Here is a 24702-nt window from a genome sequence, read left to right on the forward strand (position 1 = left end):
TCTTGACCCCAAATCTTCCAAACCATCTTGCTAATGTTAGTTATTGTTCCTTGAAGCCATCTCATTTTCTGATCTTTGCAAAGAACTTTCTGATGATTATGAGATCCACATGTCATGACTATTTATGGCTATTTTTTAATATTGGAGTATTAGTGTGTAATGAAATGGATTTCATTATCATAATGTAAAGGCCAGTTCAATCAACTGCATCAAAACACAGAGTGAACAATTTGACCTAAAGAAAGTGTATTAAACTGTGTGGGTGTGATTATCTGTGTACATGTTCACATATTTCTACACTCACTTCATGTCTTACCATAAACTGTATTTCTCTCCTCTTCCATTCTTGGATTCCAATATTCAATAAAGATATTTCACTTACTGTATTGCAAAGAAAATCATGAGTAGTGCCACAAAAAACAGTTGAAAAGCAAATAAAGATGCTAAAAGCTCTTGATTTCAGGTATGAGTGAATTTTATGTGTGCTATGTTACAAATTGGGATAATATCTTAAAAGACAGTAAGCTGTTTTGGATAGCTTCAGTCTTTACCAGTGCTTTTCAAAGAACCTTCTTTGTACCTTTTTCTTCCTTCACAAAAAACTCCTTTGATCTGAATGAGATTTTTGCCTAAGGCTTAATAAAATTCAATAGCTGTTAAACTTTACTTTTCTGCCTTGTATGCATTCTTTATTAAATTATTGAAGATTTCATTCTGGGTTAAAAGTAATCAACATAGTTAATATATCAATTACTGCCTTGATTCTTCAACATAAAACATAAATATGAAACAAAGAAATAGAATTTGTGCCATTATTTATTAGTTTTTATTTTCTAAAATTGAGGGTGTTTTGTTGCTGTTGTTATTATTTAAAGGAGTATCTGGATTTCATTTATTTATCAGGTAGTTGTTTAATCCTTACTACTGGTAAAGCATTCTATTGATATTAGGGGATAAAAAGTTGAATAAGGCATTTTTCCTTGTCTTAATGAGCAAGAAATGTGAATGGGTGGGAAGATTCACATACAAATAATTCAAAAGTGTGAGAGGGCAGAGGCAAGGACAGAATGAAGGAGAGAAAAGGGACAAAGAGAAAAGAAGAAAAGATGAGCCACGTAGTGTGGACGATGCAGTGGAGAAATGCCTGGCCTCATTGCCATACTGCCTATGAAACTGTTAATCTGCTTTTCCGGATGGAACCAATGATATTATCCTGTGGGAATATGTATAATGCTCATCACTCAGTCAACAATAACTCCCAATTGGTAAGCTGTATGTTTCAGGCATTATCTTATTTCACTATCATCAGACACTTTAAGAGCTAGGTGATATCAACCCCATTTTGTTGAGGAAAATGCACCCCAAAAGACAGATCAATCTGTGTATAGTCATACGTGTGTATTCCTCCAACCAACAACTGGAGGAACATAAATGAATCTGACATCAGTTTGATGCTGGAGCCGATGTCCTATGCACTTTCCCCTCACATCTCAGCAGTGCAAGTCAATAGAGAAGTCTTTTGCCTTTGAGATGGGAAAACAGACTGGTGGGAGTGAATGTTCTTAAATCTCATCTTAACAGCGTGGTTCAGGGTGAGAGGGTTCCTCTGTCTAAGGCAGGTGGATATTATAGCATAACACATAATACAATTTCATGATATATTTCCTTTCATACAATGCATAGCTCATGCTGTTTAAACAAAATATCTTCAGACATGCTTAGCTAAATGATACAGTCTTACTTTCTTTGTTCTCACCTAAGTATAACATTTGGAAGCAAGACGACTTTTATATTGGCAGGCTAGACTGACAAACAAATGATTTGAAGTCTTTAAATGTCTCATCATTGGTCAAATGGGAGAAATATTCACTTGAAAGGTAGTTCTGACAATTTAAATAGATAATAGAGGGAGTATAGTCAGCAATACTTAAGGTATTTGTGCCAGTAAAGTATCTAAGGAACTAATAAGAGGTACCCACTCTATAAAAACTATTATTAGAAATTGGTCTTATTAACACTCGTATTTGTGGGGTTCCTTCCAAAATTCACATTTTAACTCTTATTTCTAATGACACTAATTAAAATTAAAGCACTTTAAATCTAGAAAATTTTCAACATCACATAGGGAAAGCAACTAATTTTCTGGCCCATTTATTACACAAAGCTCCCTAAATCCAGGCCAAAGCAGCTCTTGCTCTGTTTACAGTGATTTCACATTAAACACAGATATAATTTGCAAATTATTATCACCCTTAGACTCCAGATTTCTTTTATTCCCCTGCCTGGAAAGAATTTGTACCACTTTTTCCTCATGTAGTCATTTACATTTTTGAAGGCCAAGTTTCTTTTTATGTACAGTTCTAACTTCTTTGGATTATATTTCTGGTGTCCCTGGTGTTCGATACTCCTCCCAAGGTAGGATCATCTTAAAATTTTATGAGTATGTTTTGAGATCTGCATCTTCCCTCAATACATAAATAAAAATGTTGAATTAGAACGAACCTCACACATATCCCTCATGATAACCTCACTTACTATAATTCAACACAGATTTCACAAAAATTAACTCAATTCATTTTTACAGACATTTATTAGAGCTTTCCTGCTATAGCAGGAGCTGGAGGTGAAGAGGTGGATAAGCACATATTCCCTGTTTTCAAGTATTTCACATGTGAATTACCCATGAGAAACCATTTCTTATCTGAGAGCTATCCTGTAACTTCTCGGTCTATGCAAAGGTGAGAGAAAATCTCTTCACTCGTTTTGATCTAGCACAGTTTAAAAAGTTAGAGTTACTATTAATTTGTTAAATATGAGTATTATTGGGTAAATTCTGTGTGTTTGTATCATTGTGTATTATTCACAGACTCATTCATAGTTGAAGAAGCAAATAGTTTTTGGGGTTGAAAGGCACTGGAGAGATTACTTGTTGTGATACATCAAAATCCTAGAGAGAGTGTAACTGTTTGAACAGGGTCTCAAAATGAGCTAGCAAAACAAGTGGTAGTGTTGTATCAGTTTTTCCACTGCTCTGAATTGCCTTGGTAAATTATATCCATGTTATGTATGTCATCTTCTCTTAGAAGGTAAGCTCCTCAAAGAGTGGGTTTCTATCAAGCATAGATTTTGTGCTGATGCTACCATGCTTTGAGCTTTACCTTGAATTAACAATGTATTTATTATTTGATATTTAATATTAAATATTAGACAACAGTTGTGTAGGTTTGTGCTTTGAATGTGTGGCAGAAGGGTGTAGAGAACATAAAATGTCAAAAAAACAACGGAAATTTTAGATGGTGTTGGATGTATCTGATGATAGGAAGATGAATTTTAAAGTTTTATGGGAGAATTTAAGGAATGATTCATTAGAGGTACACAGAAAATTAAACAAAAGAAAAGATTAGGCTATTATTACTTCTACAAAAATGTGTAGAAGACTAGAAATATACTCAGCCTCAAATAATATTTGAATAATATTTTTATAACAATATAAACAATTCTGATGTAATTAAAACCTGTGATATAGTTGATAGGAAGAACTGAGGCAAGATAAATAGCTACAATTTCATCTTTCATAGCGAGAACAAGATAGATGATGTCAGAAACTAAAAAAGCAAGCAGTGACTCCCTAACCATTTAGAAATATGGAAGTAAATATCAGAAGAAAACAGCTAAAAGAGTTAAAAAATGGCTGCTTTTGTTGGCAAATCACTGAGGTGAGGAGAAGTTGTGTGAGAGAAGCTATTTTATTTATTACATATCTTGGAGAAATACTTGACTTTTAACTTGGTATTACTTTTATAAAAATTATTTAGCCTAGAAAAGAATAAATGGGTATATCTATATGTATATAATTAATAGAAAAATATACACTCGACTAGTCACAAAAGTACATTTAGTAGAAGAGATAGCTGGGATTCTGCCAACTTATTTTTAGAAACAAGGCCACAAATCAGGAAAATTTGAGCCAATCTGGATGTTATCTATTAGAAGACCAACAGTGTGGGTCTGTTTTCCATAATGACTGCATGAATAGGCAAAGAGAATTCTAAATAGGACAATGACAACTACTCTGTAGTGAGAACTTCACATTAATATTTCACTTTTGTGACTAAAATATAATGAATTTTATTTTTCCAATCCTTTTATACATCCCAGAATACACGATTAAAAAGAGAAAAATATGTATACACATGGTCATATAAGTTCCCTAGTTACATCAGTATCTTGATTTATTGATTTGCTACATGTTTCAAAAATAATGTTTGTATACTTTTTTGATGAGATATTTAAAAATATATCAGGACCGTATTCTACTTGTTCATATTATCATCTCCACGACTATGAACAAGTTAGCTTATTTCATTGACCCATAATTCCTAATATTGGAAAAATAATTGAAAAGCATATCACATGCTCAGGTCAGTGCTTAGGAAACAGTGGGCACCCCACAAAATCGTGATTATTATTTTTTATAATTATCTTATCTTCTATATTTCTTCATAGGACAGCACAAAATATCCCAACAAAGAAAATGACTCCTTATGGTACTGCTCATTAGATATCTGAGGATTCCCTTTCCAAATGTCCTTACAGCTCTTGTGAAAGCATTTACAACAATCTAGTAGACACCCTTCTTCAAAAAGTAGCAAAAACCAAACAAACAAAAAAGCAAAGACCTCCACTTTGTGAGGAGATAGATGTTTTCAGTAGCCCATTTCATTTTGTCTCTTCTGCAATAGCATAAGTATTGTCAGAGTTAAGAGCCAAGCCCTAGTCATACACAGCTGATGGATAAGGCAGCCAGACTGTGGATACAATTGCTGCAGGAGTAGCTCAATGCCATCTGGAGTATGTCCCTGGTGAATCATGCCCTGTATGTAACTGAGAGCTGCCAACTCATAAGTGCTGGAGAAAATTGGAGGAAGTAAGTTAGAAAGAGAACTAGAGATGCACCATTTTTGAATAACCTGCCAAACACCTACAATTCTTAAAATTCTGCTCACAACAATAACAGCTTTATATGTCTGTGTGATATTCATAAAAATAAATCTATTCAATTTGACATAAAGTAAAATTTGTTCATAAATTATGTGTTTCTGCAGTTTTTTTATAAAGTGGTTGTCGCTGATTTCCTAAGGGTTATTCAAAATTTATATAGTGTTTCTTAATTTAACATGTCCACTGTGACATGTCCATTATGAACAGGCTGAAAAATCTTGTAGTGTATCTACATATGTATCAGAAGTTAAAGTGTTTTGCCAAAAATAACCAAACAAACTAGCTTTTCCATATCAACTAAACTCTTTCTCAGTGAAAGCATACCATTAGTTTTTGAGTGTTTGTCAAACAAGGCAGTTAGTGTTTTTTCTGGCAGTTATTCTTACAACTTTTATTTCTAGGCTCAGCTGCATTCTGCTGTGTTCTACAATATTTCCAAAAACTCTGTTCATATTCTTACTCATCTAAGAAATTACAAACGCATCTGCGGTTATTTAGTTGTTGTTATCATATATGACAACACTCTGCTTTACAGTGAAGTGTTCTAAGCTACAGTTATTTTCTGCCAGATTCTATTTCTCTTAGCACTCTGTCTATAACATATGCGGGATTTCCCTCTCTTAGGTACCATTCACTTTCTGAGTTTGAAGATCCCATATCTTTTACAACGCCAGGTTTTTCCTATTACTAACAAGTATAGTTTGATGTCATACACTAGTATTTAACACCTATTTATTTCCTTGTAAGTAGTTTCAAAGATAGTATATTTGTCTTTTGAAAAAGAACAAACTCAATTCTCTAATGCAGTTACCTCTCCAGCTCAACATATCCTGAGGCTGTTCTGGCAAAAGGCTGTAAAAGATTGGTATTGATATTCTGCAGCAGTCACATTGTCAAGCTTCCAACAGGAGGAAGAGCATTTAGAAAATCTGGCCATGTGGTAGCTAATTACACTATTATAAACTGAATTTACAACAGGTGACTTGTAAGCTATGAATTGACAAAAAGTACCTAAGCACTTCTTCAATTATTTTCCCATAAATTGAGAAACAAAAGTAGTATTCTTTATGTGGTACATCAATGTAGATATGTTAAACATATTGCAAAACTCCTACACAGCTTTTGTAATCTCACATACACCTTCTTGGTGCTTATTTTCATTATTTTCTTAAAATTCGTATTTAGTGGGTTCCTTGTGTTCTTCTACGATTTTTTTTTTCTTTTTCTTTGTTTTTGTTTTTTTTTTTAGATGGAGTCCTGCTCTGTCACCCAGGCTGCAGTGCAGTAGCATGATCTCGTCTCACCGTAACCTCCACCTCCCTAGTTCAAGAAATTCTCTTGCCTCAGCCTCCCGAGTAGCTGGGACTACAGGCGCATGCAACCATGCCCGGCTAGTTTATTGTATGTTAGTAAAGTCAGGGTTTCACCGTGTTGCCCAGGCTGGTCTCGAACTCCTGAGCTCAGGCAATCCTCCCACCTCAGCCACCCAAAGTGCTAGGATTACAGGCGTGAGCCACTGCACTCAGCTCTTCTGTGATTTTTAAACTGGAGGCTCATTCCAGTCATTAGAAGACAACTAAGGGAGATGACACACACTAACATAACACTAAAAGACTTTTAGAGCTTTCTTCAATAAAACTCTCTATAGTTCTAACTGTGGAACACATAACTCGTCTTTAAATCTGACGTTTGCTTTACATACTCTTGTCCTTTAAAACTTATTAAGTGTCTAGGGAAATGTGTGCTTTGTATTCAGGCATGATCCATGTGTCATTGAAGGCAATGATCCAATGTGCTATGGAAATTTCCTGGGGCGTATTATAAGCTATTGTTTGCCATCTTGGCTAGATAATCCTGCCTCATTTATTGGAGGGCCATTTCAGCTCTACTGTCAACAGTGGAGGAGGATCAGGTCACCTTTGCCTAGAATATTATGTAAAAGCTGTCAAATGTTCAGGATTACAGGCACATTAAATGTTCGTTAAGATTTCAGTCATACCAGTATTATTGAGGAAGGTTTACGGTGAGTTTGTCATAATTCTGCCTTGGATTTCTCCACTTTCATGCTAAAATCTTGTAAGAGTATGACCAAAATTTCATTATAAGTAGTTCTTTGTACAAGAGGAACAGATGTTGGCAGGTTTATCTGCTTATTTTTATGAATGTTAGAACAAGCACATTTTAAAATAAAAAATGAGCTAATATATCTTATCTTTCAAAATTAAATATGCATTCCTTTTATTTTGCAAGTCATACAACTTCAGTATATCAACACAGACTTTTCATATTTGGAGAATCAGCTTATTAAAAACTACAATAAGTTTAATAAGGAATTTTTCATTATGGTATCCATTATAAAAAACACAGCTTCTAAGTAAGACTAGAGCAGTTCATTTTGAAGTGTATTTACTTCTTACGTTATCAACATTTTATTATAGTATTAAGAGATGATTGCTCTCACTGCACAATATAAATGCAGTGGGCATTCATAGACAAACTGATATTGGCAGCCTCTGAACACTTCAAAATAATAAATAGTATTTTTGAAAGGTATTTCAATGTTTCATTGATGACTCATGTTGAGTTATTGCTATCACAAAGTTTCCATATTTATTGGATCAGGTCTAAGGCATTCCATATTTATTGGATCAGGTCTAGCTTCAGGTTATTGAGAAGTCTCCATGATGAATTTTGCCCGTGATATCGCAAGAACCCACTGCATCCTTTCTTCCTGGCGTACAGGCCTCCTTTCTTTCATCCTCTCACTTCCTCAGCCCTACAATCATCTACATCCATAGAATTCTTTATATTTAAGGCACCTGAACACTTGCTATGTCACCAGAAGTATCCCAGTTTTAATCCTAATATTTTAGTGGTCACATCCTTCCTGGGAATATGTAAACCTACACATTTGCATTCTTTATTCCAAATTTCAGTTTACATAACAACATAGAAGGAAAAACTGGTCCAGAGTCAAGGTCCAGTTAATTCCTTGCTTTTATCTCAGTACTTTTACTTTAAAATTTACTTTTTTTTATTGCAATCAGCAACTCTATATTACAAAATCAGTTACAGAGTTGGTGCAATACACTCTGCTCTGGTAGGAACCTTCCTCAAGTGCAAGTGCAACACAATACCTATAAAGGAACTGGGACACATTTTAAATTCCCAGATACATATTTTAAATGCTCAAAAGATCAACCGCAAAAAATCAAACTATCAACAATCAATTTTTCCAAATATAGAAATATTTTAAAATACAACTCATTTCCTTATATATATTTTAACATCTAAATTTTCATTTTAGGGAGAACTGTTTAAGGCATGAAGAATGCATTTCTTCAGATTGGAGCAGAGCCTCGAGAAGATTCTGGCTTGGCTAATGGTGAAGGAAAGAGGGAAAACTAATTCTAGAAGATGTGTCATATCTCAGGCAGCAAAAACCAGGATGAGGGCAATGATTAGAGGACTGAATGCAGGAAGAGGTGGGGGGAGCATAGCGTCATCATATAATCTGTCACCCAATTATATTCCCCCTTTTCCACTCAGCTCCTGTCCTTGAATGTGTATTCTCTAACAAGTTAATTTACTGATTTTATCACAGTAAGTAAGAGAGCAAAGTTGCCTTTTTAAACACATCATTTTAAATAAAGGATATAAGACTACCTTTTATTATTAATGGAACGTCTTGGTGTTGTATAAAGAGCACTGGTCTGGAAGTAGAAGAGAGCTTTGTCTTTGTCTTATCTCGTCCTTCTTGGTCTGAGACTGACGAAATCCAAGTTCTCTGTTCTTCTATTGCCTTCTATGGAAATAGAAAGGCAGACCAAAGACCTGGAGGTGATAGCTAGCATCTATAATCCGTGCTTCATGGTGTCCTAAAAACAGCATGCTCATTAATTGACTCTAAGTTAAATGCCTTTCTTGAATGTTTTAAAATTCAAATCTGATGTGTTTTCAAAAGTATAATTCCATATAATTCCATATAATTTTGCTGCAATTTTACCCTGATTTCTTTAACAACATTCAACAAATATATTGCTGATGCCTAATCAATTAAGAGGTATCACTCCATCCCAATAAATGGAAGCCTTCACTTAGCCTAGAATGTTTGAGTCCATTGTTTCCTCATTGCCTAGATTGGGAAATTTTATACCCCTCTTTTGGAAAATGATAATTTTTTAGAGTGCAAGAAAATCTTCAACTCTCTCCTGAACCCACAGGATATAGATGGAGAAAAAATGCAATGGTAATTTTGGTTGTGAAAATTAATAAACCCGGCATGATGACAGTGCCTCATGAACAATGGAGAGAAGTTAGAAGCTCACATTCCCCTCCAGATTGCTGGAATCATCTAGTATAGTTATTCTTCATCAGAAGTATTTATGGCTGTAAATTGTTTTTGCTTTTCATACAGTGTCTTCTGATTCTCCTAGATTGATGTCAGATATGATAATAAAACTAAGCTTGTACTCCTGTAGGCAAGAGGGTTTGGGATTCTTGATGACTTGAGAGATGTGTGTGGTTTTTGAAAATGTCTTCTGTAGTTGTTTTTCCACTGCCAGCCAGCCAAGGCCTTCCCTGGAGCTCTGGGAGAAGTTTTTCCCCCTGGACAGACAGTGGTAACCTCACAAGGTCAGCCTTGTGAAATTGGAAGAGAATGGTTTCCCTGGCAGTGCTGAAGGTTCATTGTGGCCATAAAAGGGCCAAGATCAGAAGAAATTTCCCACATCTGAGCCCACTTAACTACTCAGCAAGAAATAAATCAGAGCATTTGTCGCAGTAAAGAAATGCCTGCTTGATTTTATCATGAGGAGAGTAGCGTTAGTAGGTGGATTCTTTGACATCTTAGTGAACCTTTGTATCTTATTTTCTCCCCCAGGCTTCCATTTTTCTTCTCTCAAGTCCACAGTTTCTCTTTCTTTGTTCAAACTATTTTCTGAAACACCCCCATAAATACAATGCAAGAAAACACTTGGATAACTTCCATTTCCTACTCTGACAAAAGTTAAAAGAGTGGAATAAAGCAAGTCTCTGTCCAACCCACAAACTCCTTTGCATTTTTTTATGTAAATATCAGAAGGAGTTAATACGTTAATTTTGATATTCCTTATGTCATATGCAAAAGTAGAAAGTCATGCGAGGTTTGCCATTTGGTTTATCAGCCACTGTCCTGGAAATCTGAGTATCGAGAACCATTGGCAGGGCCCCTTCTCTGTGCTCTCCTCAAGCCAAGTAATACTGCTACTACCTCTACCACTATTACTAGCAGCTAGGAATATTCAAGGAATTATATTGCATAGATAATTGTAGCAGCTAGTTCTTACATATTGCTATATATAACAATTCCTTGCATATTCCTTGCATAGAAAGGATAGTAGTAGCCAGCAATATAGAGATAGTATATAAGCTAGCTCTTATATAGTGCTATATATAACAATTCCTTGCATATTCACTACCATTACTAGTAGAGCTAGCTCCTATATAGTGGAATATGCAATACATTGTTTTAAGTGCTTAACTCATTTAACCCCCACAGCCCTCTGAGACAGACACTATCTTTAGTCCCACTTCACAGAAGACTGAGATAGAGAGATTAATTGACTTGCCCAAGTTCACACAGCAAGAAGAGCCAGGATAAAACAAAAACAGTGTCTTCACTCTTTAGCACTATGTTCAGGTTTCATTTGTATGTCTTCATTTATTTTTCTATCTGAAATCCTTAAAACTAGTACCCTTGACCAAGCATCTGAAAACTACAAAGATTTCAAGGAGTAATTCCCTGTTCTCTATCATTTAAAATGAAGACTCATAGCATTGCTCACCCCTAGTTGTCTGAAACAGTTCTGGTTTATACCTACCACCTGTAGCTTGTTTTACTCTCAAAAGTGTAGTGGTTTACATGTTCGAGAATGAAAAATAATATCATTTTATAATAAAATAATAAAAGTTATAGCTACTCTAAATGGAAACAAAAACCATATTTGGAAGAACAGAGTGAATTGCTGCTTTGATCAATGAATTTATTTTGTCCAGAAATGGGACAACTTTGTACTTCACCAGTACAGACTCTGGATTCTGGTTTGGAGCCAAACACACGTCTCTCATGTGGAATGAGTGTATTCTTAAAAGCATGTTGGAGGTGAGGCAATTGCCATGTTCCCATTGGGGAACTGGACATTTTATTTGCGCTGGTTTTGATGTAGGGAAGCTTATAAAGGGGTGAAAGTATTTTTGCTCTTGTTGTGTCTTACTGCTTAAGGAAGGATGGGTTGTTGACTGAGGTGAAGGAAGTGCCAGGATAGGTGAAGGAGGTGCCTTAATAGCACAAAACAGAGAGCTGGCTCCAGAATGAATAGGGCACTGAAGCAGTGCAAGCAAACATAATACTTAAAACGTACAAGGAAGAGGGCAGGAAAGAAACTTCAAACTTCATGTGAATGATTTATATTTACTATAAAGAGCAAGAAGTTTAGGGAAAATTTTGATGAAAATGAGAGAAGTCAGATGAGGAGACTGGAAAACTCACGGGTCAGTAGTATTTAGAATATATTAAGGGAGGTAAAGCTTGAAGTTGGAGGGCCAGAAAGGTCAGAAATATAGACATTTTAATAAATTTATGTGTTACATTTCCACAATTAATTAAACTGTGTTAATAGTCTCTGAATGCAGGGCTAGCACAAAACACGGATTAAAAATTAAGTTGCAGAATTTGATGAAAGATAGACATTGATAATACTTTCAAAATGTAATAAGTCATATGGTGAAAGGACTGGAGATCATTGAATATGCTTCCAGGGGAAAGTTTTAGATGTAATTAAGCTCAGGGTGGAGTAGTAGTACCTCTGGGGTGATAAACTAATGGACTTAAACTATTTTCTCACTTTAGATTTTTCTGTCTCTCCTGATGAAAGTTGTAACTTATAATGGGTAAAAGACTTCTGAGAGCTTAGATAAGTATTTTTAAAAGTTCTTTGCATATTTTAAGTAGCCTTCACCTCCTTTTGCAATCTTTGATCAATACCTTCCACCTCCTAATCTACCTCATCCTCACCCATGCAAATCAAACTGACCACTGTTTTAGCCGAGTTTTCATAAATAGCAGAGAGTGAAGAAGATTACATTGCCAGTGCTTTATAGGGAAATGAAATTTCAAGGCAAAGGTTAGGGAAAAGGAAATGAATCACAGAGGGATGGAAGCAAATGCAAGGTGGTGTGTTATGATGCTGGCCAGACAATGCTTCAGGAGGTTTCCAGACAGGATGCGTGGAAAAGCCACCACTCAGAGCAGTCCACTACAAGGAATTTATCTAGTGTATTATCCTAGACCTGTCTCCTATTGTTCTATATGCCTCATGAGCTGTCTACTTCCCTGAGTTTTTTGTTGTATCACTTGGCCCCCTTTGGAAGTGGCATGGGGCTTTGTCTAGTCCAAAATTGGTTGGAAGAGCCAAAGCCTGTAGACCAGGCTTGCAGTAAGCTATCTCAGTCACCAGGATCTGTAAACCCACAGATAGTCTGTGACCTTGATGTCAGCTATGTTGGTCAACTGTCCAAGGTCTAGGAGATAAATGAGGTTGAGAGAATCTGAGGAAGCATTTATGCTATGTTGGATGCAACCACACACTCGTATCCCCATCTTCCTACTGTAGATTCTGCAACAGTATACATAGCGTTTTCTTATGTATTTGTTTCTTCTTGCAGATCTACAAGAGTATGAGAACACTTAAGCTGAGTTTTTGTACTTGTAGGCCTTAGCACATCTTGTACATAAAAATAATTAATGAAAATTTATAAAATAAAAGAATGAAGTTATATATCATCCTTCTCGAAAAATCAAAATTCCAATCCCCTAAATAAGGTATCTAAATTCTTATGACATTCTATTTACCATGTACCCAGACATCAGAAATTCACACCTAAAACAGTAGCCACTGGGTTTCTATAAACCCTCTGAAAATTTAAGTACATTCTAAAAAATCACACATGGTTCCTGAAAAGTCAAACTAAGCTTTACGTATATATTTTAAACATTGCATAGGAATGAAAAAAGAGCTTCTCTGACATGCTATGCTAAAAAATTACCTGCTTATTTCATTACAAATGATATTTTAGCATTTAACAGTTGGTGATAATAACTATTATTTTTTAAAACAGGTTTATTGTTATCACTAATTTTTACACTGTTCCTTGCAGATGAACATTTTTGCAAGAAATAAATAAACCAAGGTTAAATAGTTTACCCAAAGGTACAAAGGTAGAGATGGGGGAGGTCTCATCAGATGTTTATTAATTAGTATCTTTTCTACAAAATCACATGCTGATTAGCAGATGAAGATGAATTAAACACATTATCATATCTTCTGTTACCTAATACCTCAATAGGAATCCATAAAACTCTGCATTAAAACAATAATAGGAAATAATAAATTTATAAAATGATAGTGATAGGCTGGAGAAAACTGTCTAAAGGGACTGGTTTAAAGAAAACTATCACAGATAAATAAACGAAGAAACAAGGTAAGTTTAAATATTGCTTACCTTTTTATTTGCTTAAATATTGCTTCAAACATGCTTGTGTTACAGCATATAAAGTAGCTTAAAATATAAGCCCCAATGTTATCTTTGTAGTTTTTCTACATAAATACAGATCTTAAAATTAGCCTTTATGTTTTTGAGAAAACAATAATCCATGGTCAAAATAATTGGTTCAATGAGCTGGACACCTGTAGTAGGTTTTGGAAGAGAATACTTGCTTGTGGGTCTGAAATGATACCTGCTATTTAGAGATAATTCACTTTAGAAATTTACATATCCAAATCATGGAGAAAATTAATATTAAAATAGAGAAAAAATAAAACAAACACAAATGTTTTAAACACTACTGGAAAATACATTCAGAAGCAGATGCTGCTTGCAAGCAGATATTTTATATAGAACAGTGTTTTAAGGACAGAGATGATAGGTTTTCAAGGATTCAGTTGTCACTGGATATAGGCATTTGCCTTTTGTATGTATTTAAGAATTTGCATTCTTGTTATGTTCTGAGCAGAAGATCTTTTTCTAGCACAATGGTAAATCATGTGATATGTTGTGGTCCAGAAATGTGTGCAGTGAGGTCATTATCAACCCCAGACTAGTTTCTGTCTTTAATGCACATTAATTCACATGTCATCAGACATGAAAACGAAAGTGTTTAGAACCTATGTTCTTTTGCTATTTGTCTTTCTGGTGTCATCAAAAGAAAAAAAAAAAAAAAGCATCACCTTAGAGTATATGAATGACCAGGAAATAAACATAAGAATAATAAAAATTCAAATCACGTCCAAATTAAACTAAAGAAAATTAATCATAGAAGTTTCAAATAGGACATCCACTTGCAAGTAAATGAATTCCAAATTTGAGCAAAGTTTTTTGGAGTTTTAGACTATTAGCATGTAGTCACAGTGACACTTTGTGTTCATTGTTAGGGAATGCACTCTAGGAAAGTGCTAGATGAATGGACTCCATGATGCATTGTGCTGGCAGCATTGCTACAGAATTCATCCTTGGGAGATCCAAGAGAGAAAATGCGAAACAGAGTGAATCAAACTGAAACGTGTAAACCCAGAGAAGCAGACATATAAATATGGAGTGTTATTAACACATAGATAATGTCCCTCTGAATTCACCACTTCTTTGTATTGCATTGTCTAACATAGCATACTCTCTCTCCTTTTTAAGTAACTGACCTAACCTCTAGATCTAAAATATTTGTTCTACATCATTTATTTAGAGATGTTATTGTAAGCTATTTTAATTGTTACTTCACAGCTCAGTGGATAACTGGGCTTATAATTCTCTGAAATAAAATCAGACAGAAACTTATTTAGATTTAAAAATTGAATCTTTTCTGCTTTTATCTGATGAAATAAATGGCAATACATTTCAATGACTACTAGCAAAAGAGAGAACAGCGTGAATCTGAGTATCCAAATATATAATTTTACAACATCGGGTTAAAGAAGGATATTGATATTCTTTTATGTAAAAAATATACTTTATTCTAATACTGCAGCTGTCTTTATAAGGGTTATATAATACAGAGTTAGAGAAAAAATTTTAAATAAAAACGTAGTTGGATTTATTAGAATATTTTTATTCTAATAAAGTAGCTTAAAAAGAAATTTTAAACCCCCTGACAATTAAACAAATTATGGAATTGGATTGTAATGCAAAACACTAATTAGCATATTAAACATTAAACATTAAATCCTTAACTAGTCTGTTGAGAAAGGAGCACATAAGTGTTCTAAGTTGGAAGGCCAAAGGCCAAAGGACATCTGGGGTATCAGAAGCATCACGCACAGGTGCCTGATCCATCTTGTTCCAACCTCATTTCTATATATCATTCCTCATATATATATGAGGAATATAAATAAATATATATATTTATTATAGATATGGTATTATCAGTTTTCTAAATACAGTTTAGGAATACTTGAAACATAAGAGCTATCTAGATAGCTAAGTAGGGATATTTGAGAACTCTTGATAGAAATTTTGAGTATGTCTGATGATATATATGTATACACTTATACATACAAATATGTATAGACACATACAAACATACATGTATATGTTTAAATACAATTTATGTATATGAAATTTTAGACTAATTGGTATCTACATAGATTAAGTCAATTGCAGACTTAAGCAGGAATGGCATATTAAAAGTAAAAGAACAGAACTTTGGACAGTTGAAAATATGTAGATCAGAAATTTTGTATTCATTCAGATGATTTACTGCCTACTTCCTCCTTTTGTTTACATTTGTAAATAAACTTTAAAAAAAAATACCAGCCAGGCATAGTGGCTCACACCTGTAATCCCAGCACTTTGGGAGGCTGAGGCCTTCGAGACCAGCCTCGTCAACATGGTGAAATCCCGTCTCTACCAAAAATACAAAAATCAGCTGGGTGTGGTGGCACATGCCTGGAATCCCAGCTACTTGGGAGGCTGAGGCAAGGGAATCGCTTGAATCTGAAAGGCAGAGGTTGCAGAGAGCTGAGATCATGACACGGCACTCCATCCTGGGCAACAGAGTGAGACTTTGTCTCAAACAAACAAAAAGAAAAAAAAGTAAGGAAAGCCCAACTTGCCCCAAATACAGTAACTAATAAGGGGCAGAGCAAACATTCGTACCCAAAACCAGAGGGTCGAATCTTACAGGACCCTACTGGTGTGCATCTTAATTTACTTAATAGATTTGAATCTAAGAAGCTGTGTACAATAAATGTTTTATAAACTCTGTCCTTGCCAGTGAATTCCCTTGAATTTGGAACAATTCCTGTGTAGTCCCTTAATTTACATAGTTTCTAACCTTAAATATTCATGGATTCACTGTGATTTGCTAGGAAAGGGATGTTTGTTATTATTCGAATGCTTTCCTTTATATCAAGTAACCAATAAGTGTAAAATTATAAAACAAAGTTGCAGTTAAAAAACATTGCCACTAAAACTATAGTTATAGCTTCATAAAGTCAGCAACTCTGGACCTCCTAGCAAGAAGTGAAATATTTAGGAAGCTCTATCATTGGTAGAAACTGTGTCATTTTGAGGGTGAAAGGAGTTTGATCAACAATTACATCAGGGCAACTGGAGTAAATAGGGATAGTCTAAGGAAAACTGATCACTCTACTACTAGTGAGAGCAGCTTGAGTGATAAGTTTCATTCTGCACGTTATTGGTACTATCCATTTATATTTACATATATGTTTTCAAAATTCATAATTGTAGATGTATCAAAATTGCTATAGAGTTGTTCCTCAGTATCCACAGGGAATTGGTTCCAGATTCCCTGGTGGATACCAAAATCAAAGGATGCTCAAGTCCCTTATATAAAATGGCATAGTATTTGCATATAACCTATGCATATCCTCCCGTATACTTTAAATCATCTCTAGATTACTTATAATACCAAATACAAAGTAAATGTGACGGAAATAGTTATTATACTGTATTTTTATATGGATCCTTTTGTTTTATTATTATTATTTAATATTTTGATTCATGGCTGGTTGAATATGATACAGAACCCACAAATATGGGAGACTAATTTTGTAAGCAAAACCAAATGGTCAAGCAGGTAATGAAAAATCCAAGATACTCCTAATCTTATAAGAAAGAGATGCAAAATGAAAAATGATAAATTTGTTTTAAAGTATTACTGTGAAGGAAGAAAGCTCTAAATACAAGCCAAATAAAAATAAACACTACTGTGATTGCTGCTATCACTACCCCAATCCCCAGTCACCTATACTAGTGAATACTACCATGTGCTAGGAACTGTTGTGTGTTTCACAGACATTATCTCATATAGCTATTAGAATAATTATATAAGGAAAATATATTATCCATAATTTACTTAAGAGAAAACTGATTGTCAGAGAAATTAATATTTTTTCCAATATCAGCTTGGAAATGGCACAAGTGAGATTGAGTAATTTTTTTTTTTTTCTCTAGAGCCTATGCTTTTTACTAAAACGTCTAGAGAAAAAAATCTTGGGATTGTAAATGATAGTTAATTCATGTGATCAAATGTATTACTGTTAGTGTGATTAAATGTGATATTTGATCTGTGATTAAAAGTAAACAATGTGCTTTAGTAATTAGGTCATTAGGTGGGAAATCAGAATATAAAAGTCCAGTTCTGGTTTTTCTTTCACTACTGCTTATATGGTGCTAAGCAAGTTCCTGGCTCTCTCTGGGCTCCATTTTCTTATCTACAAAATTAGTTACTTCACTCAATACCCATTTATTGAATCCATTTTTAAATGCGAGGCTCCATTTCTGGTATTTTGTGGAAGCCAGAAGTAAATTAGATACAACTCCAAGTCTATATTAAAATTGCATTCGAAATAGCTGTTAGTTCTTCATAATTATTTGAGTAGTTTTGATGGATAAAATAAACTTTAAAAAAGTCCAAGAACTCTGGAAATCAAGTCCTGACCTGAAGTATACTAGTATTTCTTGAGTGCTTAAAATCTGTCATATATTACCTAATTAAATAAACATAAATGTCCTATGAAATAGATACTATTAACTTTACCTTATAGATGAGGAAACAGACTCAGAAATGAAATTACTTTCTCAAGGTAGCATAGCTAAGAAGTAAATCAGAAATCAAATACAGATCTGTCTCAATCACAGATCCATGTTTTCCATTCATTCACTTACTGAGGGATAACATGTGCCAGGCAGTGTGTTAAATGCTTAGAAAAGAGATCAGATCTCTGCCCAGATGGAACTTACAGTCTACTGGGGAAATCATACATTAAACCAATACATGTAATAAATAGAACCATATACATTATCACATTTGTGAAGGAAAATTACAGTATACTATGAGAATAAATAAGTGGGAGAACAATTCAAGATTGGGTGGTCAAGAAATGTCCCTTTAAGGAAATGAGATCTTTTCTTTTCTTTTTTCTTTCTTTTCTTCTTTTTTTTTAGAAAATGAAACTTAATATATAAAGGATTTTTCTTGGCCAAAATGGAGGAAGGAGCATTCCAGGCAGAAGAAGTAGTGCAAAAGCCCTGAGGCAATGGCTTGAAGACACTGTTCCAGGGGAAGCATAGCTAAAGGCGAAGTTGGTGAGCTACGCAGGACACAGAGATTCAAATTTTATTTTAGATTCAATAGGACCCCTTAAGATTTTATGCAAGGGAGTGATATGATCAAAGGCTAAATCTTTTGTTTTGACATTTCACTGGTAAACTAATGTTACACACACACACACACACACAGAATGCAGCAAACTGAACTGAGTAAATTGAAGCAATGTTGAAGAAAAAAATGCAGAATGCCATCAGTGTAACGCCCAGTTTAAAGCTCTCTAAGAAAGAGGGGAGTCATGTTGACTTTCAAGAGAAAATAAGCCAGTCGCTGTGGCTCATGCCTGTAATCCTAGCACTTTGGGAGGCTGAGATGAATGGGTCACCTGAGATCAGGAGTTCCAGACCACCCTAGCCAACATGTTGAAACCCCGTCTCTAATAAAAATACAAAAATTAGCTTGGCGTGGTGTCTCAGCCTCCTGAGTAGCTGGTAAGTGTGTCGTCACACAAAATGGAAAGTTAATCACTTGAACCGGGAGGGGAATGTTGCAGTGGGCTGAGATCATGCCACTGCACTCCAACCTGGTGACAGAGCAAGACTCCATCTCAAAAACAAAAACAAAAACAAAAAAAGAGAGAAAGAGAAAGTAACCACAGCTAAACCAGTAGCCAATTCTAATTGCAGGGATGGGGCAAAATGGGAAGTATGGATCGGAAGGTGGGTAGGATTAATCAAGAAACATTTCAAAGAGGTAAGATCTACTTAAATGCAAATGCCTCATGAAATCCTAGCGAAAGGGCATTTTTCTGGTAGTATTAATCAGAGTAATTGGATAATCTAAACTCAATTTGGAAAAAAAAAAAAAAGCCATTTTAGGAATTCAGGCATGTGATGATGATGGCTGGACCTGTGACTGAGATCCTAAATGACAGATGATTGGTTGGACCACTGGTGTCTCTGGCAGGCTCTTACCATAGATGATCTTTTAATGCATGTTTTCATTGTACCTTGCTCAGAGAAAACAGATATTTCTTTGGCCAAACAGACACTAGGTGGATGTTGCTTTCCTTCATAAATGAGATAAATTCATTCTGAACCACAAGAAAGAGCTTAAACTCTGGGATAATCTAGACTTCAGTGCCAGCATCATTTCAGCCTTATGGCAGTCCATTAGCTCAAGCAAACCCTGTACAATATTGTCAATTCAATAACATCAGGTCAATGGTAAGGTGTAGGAGATGCAGTTATGTGTACATTAGCATATACTCTCCTACCTGTGCAATAGCAGGGAACCTAATTGACATGTGAAAGTGTTTTGGATATGATGGGTGTGTGGGGGAGGAATGGAGAGAAAGGAAGAGGTCATAATTCAAAATAGTCAATTTATTGGTTGATATTTCCTGCTCTCTACACCTTTAGAGCCAGACATTGCAATCCTCACCTGTGTGATGAATTGTTATTTTCCACATGTGGGATTTAGTTTTCTCCTTCTTGTCCTATCATCTTTGCAAATCTGCTTGCCTCATAGCGGGGTTCTGAGGGTTAATCATTTATTTAGTGTGTAGAAAAGTACTTTGGGCATCTCAGAAGAAATATCTTATATAAGGAATAAATAATACAACAATAACAAGCTGGTGAGTTTTAGTTTGTGTGCACTTCTCATCTCAAGTCCCGCCTGGACCCTAGCAGTTCTTCATCTGTGGGTGGGCAGGGTGAATTAATGAAGTAAAACACACACGTTATACCTGGATCACAAAATAAGTCCAGTGGATAACAGGAGAAGGGCTCCTAAGAGTTGATCTGAAGAGGGAAAGAGACACAGAACAGTAAATAATCTAAAGGGTGGATGCTTAACCTTTTTTTTATTCGAGAAGACCTTCCTAAGACTTCATAGGGTTATATGGGATATTGTGGGATCAATTTCTTATTTATATGCTCTGCCCCACCCCACCCCTGGTTTCCTTTTGAATACGCACTGGTGACCTGCTGGGTGTCTTTTAAGAGATAAAATGTAAGCTCTTTTCTCCTGCAATGTATTTAAAATAAACATTAATATGTAATCACCAAATACAGATTCATAAACAAAAAAATTCTAAGTCTGCATAGACCAATACAAAACTAATAGAAACTAAAACTTCTCTTCTTCATCACACAGTTGTGAATATTGCTCCCCTCAGTCTTCATCTATGAGCAGAGAACCCTGCTACATGAGTGTATAGTCACATAAAATGGAGAAACCCCTCACAGAGACGAATCAGCTATGAACTAAGTTCAGCTAGGGACTGTGGAAACTTCTGCTCTACTAAAAGCCCTGTTTTTCTGATTTTATTCAGATTCCTCAGAGGCAAAGCCTGTGATCAGTTAGATCAGTTTATATGAGGGTGAAACTGGTGCAAACCCAGAGTCACTTATAATCACTTTCCTTGTGCGGGTGCCTCTACCGAGCCGCAAGTAGTCAGAGAGGCTCATCCACAATCTTGAAGGAATTAGTTCAGTCAGTTAGCTTGCTTTCTTCTTAACTTGACTTGAGTTTACCCTCAACTGACAATTAGGATTTTGATAGAAGAAAGAGGAGAAGAAGGAGGAAAGGTAATTTTTGAAACAGGACGGTTTGAGAAAGTGAATCGAAAGTTTAGCTCTCTTGAGTCACTTTTCATGTAAGTAGATGCTCACCTAATTATAACAAAGAATTAGAATCTGATCCAAGGGCAACACAAAGTAATTAGGCATTTGCCAGACAGAAGAGAAGTTATACTTCTAAGTGCTGGAGAAGGAAGTGTGAAGTCTTCAATGGCAATGTTGGCAGGGTTTGAAATTGTCTCTGGGATCTATTTTTTTTTTTCCTGAATCCCAGGTCAAATTAATGAATGAATTATAGACTTCGGGTTGCACTAACTTTGAGGACAATTCTAGTAGTATTGATCAGCAGTTTGCTTTAATTTTCTGTTCACTGTTTGAGCTACTTAGAAAAGATGACTACACTTCTAATGACTCATTGGTATTTGTTTGCCATTTTAGAGTCGTCAGAGTGCTTTCATGCTGAACCTTCTCAATAACCTGGAAACCAGATGGAAGGACTTCACTCAATTCCTCTCAGTAATAAGTGCTGCTCCACTTCTTCTGGAATGAACTTTTCCTGAATTTTTATTTAACTCCTACCACAGTCCCTCTAGCATCCTGCTCTGCAGAAAGAGTGGAGCCTACGGGGTAGCAGGGAGGGAGGAGTGACCCAACTTCTGAACTCCAGGAACTTTAGCCTTCTGTGCTCAGAGAAGCAAACCAGTGTCAGCATATTCAGCTGTTTGGTAACCAGGCAGGCTGCTCAGGGAAGGGCCCAAGGTGAATTGAGTGGCAGCACAAAGAGCAGCTCTGCAGGAGGGTTTCTAATGCCACTGGAGGTTGGGTACGGATGCTCCTTGGAGGACAACCAGCTTGGGCAACACCTCGTAGATGCAGCGGAGTGCAGCCCTACTGGAGGGCAAAGCCGAGGATAGATTTTTATGGACAGGTCTATGGAATGATTTGGAGGCAGAGATGGGAATGAGAGGAAGTGAATCTTCGTTCATTGTACACCTGGGAGGGGGATATCGCATTTTCCCAGGACACCAGGAGGAGAGGAGCATGTCTCCAGGTGGTGTTGCCCACAAAAGCTTGACTGTCTTTGGCTCACTTTATTCAGCAGTGAGGAGACTGCTCACCCTCTTGAGGGTTTAAAGTGATGTAGATGCTTGACAATATCCCTTGATTTCTGTTGTCCATTTTTTATGACAGCAGCATTTACCCCTTGCCTTTGAGGCTGGGATATGTTCTGCAAGAGGCTTTGTCCAGGCTTAGAATTCTAGCTGCTCCTCCTTCCCTCACCTCCCACTTTTCTACAGCCTACTCTTCTTCACATTTGCCAGCTACGCACAAAGTCATTGGATCTGATTCTCTCTAGTGATACAAAATTATTAATTCTGTTCTCCCCTTTCAGGCAGAAAAGAAGGCAGCTTTTCATTCAATGAAGTAAATGCGTATTTGGGGGCGGGGGATGGGTGATGTAACATTTATCAGTTGGAAAAATCAATAATCCAAATATTAGCAGACCTCATATCCTCTTAATAGCCTCATGTTCAATACTTCTTACTCCAGAAAAACTTTCACCTCCTTTGGTTGGAAATCTCCATGGGTAAGGAATATAGATCCCATGCCTGAGGCAAAGACTACATGATTCTATATTCTAAATAGTTTGTGGTGGTACAAAATAAACTGTTTAATTCCAAATATTGAAAAATATTTGTGTTTAATAGTGCTAGTAACCTTTTACCATCAAACATAGTTGCTTATTTATTCATTTAATCATTTAAAGCAATGTATTGGTGGAGAAGCAATTTTAATATTTTAGTACAATGTAATATTCAGTCATGTGAATTCCAATAACATATTAGAAATAGAGTCTCCAGGAAAATCAGACCAAAACTTCACTGAGGTATAAAAGAAATAACTTGTGTTTTGTTTTTTTTGAGACAGAGTCTCACTCTGTCGCCAGGCTAGAGTGCAGACAGATCTTAGCTCACTGCAATCTCTGCCTTCCAGATTCAAGTGATTCCCTTGCCTCAGCCTCCCAAGTAGCTGGGACTACAGGTGCATGCCATCACACCTGGCTAATTTTTGTATTTTTAGTAGAGGCGGGGTTTCACCATGTTGGCCAGGAAGGTCTCGATTTCTTAACCTCGTGATCCACCTGCCTCAGCCTCCCAAAGTGCTGGGATTACAGACGTGAGCCACCACACCCAGCCAGGACTTGTTTCTTTGTTCTCAGCACATTTCCAGTGAATCCCAGCCCAAATGAAGAAAGAGTTACGTAAATTGTGTTGCACAAACTTTAAGGGGAGTTCCAATAGTATCAAACACCAATTTCCTTTCATTTTCTGTTCATAGTTTGAGTCACCTGTTGAGAAGGAGTACACTTCTAATGAATCCCTGGTATTTGCATGCCACGTTAAGAGTTGTCAAAGTGCTTTTGTAAATCTAATTGTTTGTGTCCTCAGAAAAACTCTCTTAGGTAGACAGAACATCTAGGTAAAGGCATTATAAGCATTCCCATTTTACAGGTGAGGAAATTGAAATCCAGAGATGAAAGGATATGCAGATTAAACAAAAGATAGATGTTACCTTTTCCAAATTATTTTAAGCATAATTAGGTCCCTGTTTTTCTTCTTCCACTTTTTGTCAATAATAGGCGTAAGTTGAAACAAAACTTATTTTTGTTGTTATTGAAAGAAAAAAGTATTAACATGTCTGACCTATTCTGATGCTGGCTTTGACTGGCTTCTAGCTCTGGTCCTGACTGGTCTCTGTTCTCTCTAAGTAACACGATTCTAATCAATTTGGACTTCACTTGCTGTCGCGCAGTCCCCAGTGAGGCGTCAACATTCTGGCTACAAATTTGAAAATAAGTTTAGAAAACAATGATAAAAGTAGATATTTCTACCAGAACTAATAGGTATTCCCGGGCAGTTCCTTCTGTATTTTTGCACAGTCTACGCTGTTCATAAATAATGTCAGAAGTGGGCCTTCGCTCCTTTAGCAAGGTGGTCATTTAATGTAAGTAAATCCACATTAAATATTGAAGATCAGAAAAAAGCAGCCTCTTCAAAGAGGTCACATTTAAGTGAAGAAAAAAAAAAAAGAAAAGAAAAACAATGTGTGGGGAGAGGACCAGCCTGGCGCTGGATGGCACAGAGTTAATGGCTCAGAGAGAGCGTGTCCATGTTTTTTAAAGATGTTTTATTACTTACAGAAGGAAGTAGTCTTGAGAGACTGGATACATAAACTGGCTCCAGCCAGCTGCGGCTGTCGGACTAGGAAGGATCCTGTTCAATTAGTGTTGTAAAATAAAATACTTTGTAAAGGAAATAAACACGATGCGAGCTAAGATTCATGCTTTCAAATATACACAAGGTTTGAATTTTTAATTAGGGCTGCTAATTACAGTCATCAGAAAGCAGAACAGAATAGATTTTACCTTACATTTAGCAGACAAGCCTTCAACCCCAGTGTATTTTTCAATTTCATTAATATTTTATGAAAATGGCCCTTGCAGCTTCAGCCTATTCC

At 35.9% G+C, this 24702-nt stretch overlaps 1 long non-coding RNA gene across 1 annotated transcript in view; it reads right to left on the minus strand.

Moving 5' to 3' along the window:
- Positions 1–24702, minus strand: part of LOC111522134 — a 680649-nt gene that overhangs the window by 268816 nt on the left and 387131 nt on the right. The window lies entirely within an intron of this gene.

The sequence above is a fragment of the Piliocolobus tephrosceles genome, chromosome X, assembly GCF_002776525.5.
Source record: "Piliocolobus tephrosceles isolate RC106 chromosome X, ASM277652v3, whole genome shotgun sequence".
NCBI lineage: Eukaryota > Metazoa > Chordata > Mammalia > Primates > Cercopithecidae > Piliocolobus > Piliocolobus tephrosceles.